We start from the raw sequence: 3,269 nt of genomic DNA on the forward strand, positions 1-3,269 counted from the left end.
CATTGGATAATACAATCCAAATAATCTATGGCTCCCAAATTTTTTTTATAGCATGGTAGTCACATGTAAAATATCTTTTGGTTATAGGTTGGATCAGTCGGGGACCGACTTTGGCTACACACAGCAATTATTCTAGCAATTTATCGAATCACCTAATCAAATGAATGACGAAAATTTCTTATCTGCATTGTTAATCTGTTTGCTAATCTACTTAAAAAGCGAACTGGAAAGAAGCTAATCTAATATTAATCTCAATTTTTGACGCAATACCAGAAATTTCGGAGGAAGATTAAGTCGAATACACTGACCCCAGGGCTCAAGTAGTAATTTTTTTATAGAGCCCGAAAGGATGAAAGACAAAGTCGACCTCGGCAGAATTTGAACTGAGAACATCAAGTCGAAAGAAATACCGCTAAGCATTTTGCTCGGCGTGCTAACGATTCTGCCAGCTCGACGCCTTAAGCTGATCTAATATTGGTTTTAAATTTTGGCATAAGGCAACCAATTTCGGGGGAGGATGAAGTGGATTACATCGACCCTAGTGCTTTATCTTACCGACCCCTAAAGGCTGAAACGCAAAGTTGATCTCGGCGGAAATTAAACTCAGAAAGTCAGAAGAAATCCCGTTAAGCATTTTGCTCGTCACGCTAACGATTCTAAGCTCATCTAGTATTCGCAATTTCAACGTATGAAAGTAAAATTTTCAATTTATAGTTATTGATATGGTGTTTATCTCGTTTACCCTCGATTTTGACAGAATAATTTTCAAAATTAGTCCTGTAGTAGTTGAACAGAGATATCATATCCTAAGGTCTTTAAACAATAAGAGATTTATAAAGAGATACGTTGGCATTTTATCTTTATGCTTTAATCATTTACTCGTTTCAGTCGCTGGACTACGGTTTTAGTAGAGCATCGCCTTGAAAGGTGCTGTAGAGCAAATCGTCCGACAACAATACATTTTATTTATTTATTTTTTAATCTGGCACTTATTCAGTTGGTTCTGTTTACTGAACCACTGAGTTGCGGGGACGTAAACAAACCAACACCAGCAATCGAGTGGTGGAAGGGTACAAACCCAAACGCAAACACACACACTCACACACACATTATATATATATATATATACACACACATACACACATATATATGTATGTATAAACGCACACACACACATACACACACACACACACACACACACACACACACACACACACACACACACACACACACACACACACACATATATATATATATATATATATACATATACACACGCACATTATATGTATATACATACGACGGACTTACACAGTTTCCGCCTACGAAATTCACTCACAAGGTATGGAACTGCCCACATCTTATTGTAGAAAATTCGTGCCCAAGGAGACGCGCAGTGAGGTTGAACCTGAAACCACGTCGTTGCAAAGTGAGCTCCTTCACTACACAACCATTTCTGTGGGTCAGTATTAGAGTATTACAAATGTGGAAGCTTTAGAAACAAAATGAACCGAGAAATAACTTTTTTTTTTAATCTGGCACTTATTCAATTGGTTCTATTTACTGAACCACTGGTTGCGGGGACGTAAACAAACCAGCACCGGCTATCGAGTGGTAATGTCAGTTGATCACTGTTTTTCGGTTGACTCTATTACATTTATGAGTCCCTACAGTAATATGCAGCAAGATTCATCCATCTTCTCCGATCGCTATTCCTGAGAGGATCATCGGTGTACGGGCACCTCCTCCATAGACTCCTATCAGAAATAACCGTCATTAGACTTTCCGGTTGGATTTCCAAGTTTGACCAGCGAGTATTATCTGACCATTTAGTTCTCGGTCTATTCCTAGATCTCCTGACGGATGGCTCGGATTGCGATTTTTTCCTGCAACATTCTATTCACATGTCCATCGTACTGGAGCTGTGATCTCTCAATGAGGAGAAGTAGCGGCTCGACCTGGATCTCTTGAGTAATAGTACTTCAGAGATTCTTCAGAGCAACCTCATATATACATATAGGGAGGTGGGGAGAGAGAGAGAGAGAGAGATAGAGAGAGGTGGGGAGATAAGGAGATAAGATACACCGGGCTAACAAAAAAAAATCTTCTGATCGGTATTGTACTCTAAGTAATCCGAGGTCGAATGCCGAAGTCGAAGTCTATCACCAGTCAAATTTCTAAATCCAAGGTTGTATTACCCAGTGAAGATGATATGTTTAGTATGATTTTACAGAGTGGTACACATATTTAACATTATAGCATTATATATATATATAATGCTAAAAATATCTAATACAAATCGGGAGATATGGAAAATTGATAATAATAAGAAAATGCAATATAATATTTTACATTGCAGTTAATAAACACCAAAGTATATTTTTACAGCCAAATAATTTCAAAATATTTTTTACAGCCAAAATAAATTCAAAATAATTTCAAAATATAATAATATGCACTTAATAATATGCACTGAAAAACAGTTTAGCATAATCAAATAAATTCAGAATACATGGTTACATATTCCAAAATATATTATTATATCCAAAATACGTTTCTACAATCAAATGATTACAAGATTATGTCTACCAAAATACATGTTTACATTAAAATCATTTCATAATATGTTATTAAACACTACAAAGCCCATAGTTACAAAAATACATAATCAAATATTCCAATGTAGTTAATTACAAACCGGTTTCACGTTTTATGAGAGATATTCATTGTTTCGTACAAGCCTTTAACATATAGTCTATCTACCTGAAGCAACCACGTAACATCTTGATATATTCAAGTAATAAATATATTAAGATCACATTTAAAGTTTCGTCTATATGATCTATTGCAAGTAACTAATTTAGGGTGTGTCTGTGATATTTATCTTTGCCAATTGAATTAACTGGAGGTTACACCTGTTACACTAATTTTTTTTCTAATGATACCCGTTACTTTTCGAAAATTTTACAGCTGTTTTACATTCATGGATATTACTATTTTCGTTTCGTTTTGATGTTTTGACGTTTTGATGTTTTGATCTGTATTTTTGATGTCTTTTTAATATAATTATGTTCCTTTACAACGACTGCTTTTTGAAATCTAAACCGGTGCTTTATTTTCAAAGAAATATTTTCCATATCGCTAATAAACTGAGATGATTTCGCCTTGTGAGTCACGGTTAAATATATAAAACCCGGAAAATTATTTGAAGGATAGTTTTATTCAGTTCTCTACAGTTGTATGTGTTCATATATATATATATATATATA

Source organism: Octopus bimaculoides, chromosome 10 (genome assembly GCF_001194135.2).
Source record: "Octopus bimaculoides isolate UCB-OBI-ISO-001 chromosome 10, ASM119413v2, whole genome shotgun sequence".
Lineage (NCBI taxonomy): Eukaryota > Metazoa > Mollusca > Cephalopoda > Octopoda > Octopodidae > Octopus > Octopus bimaculoides.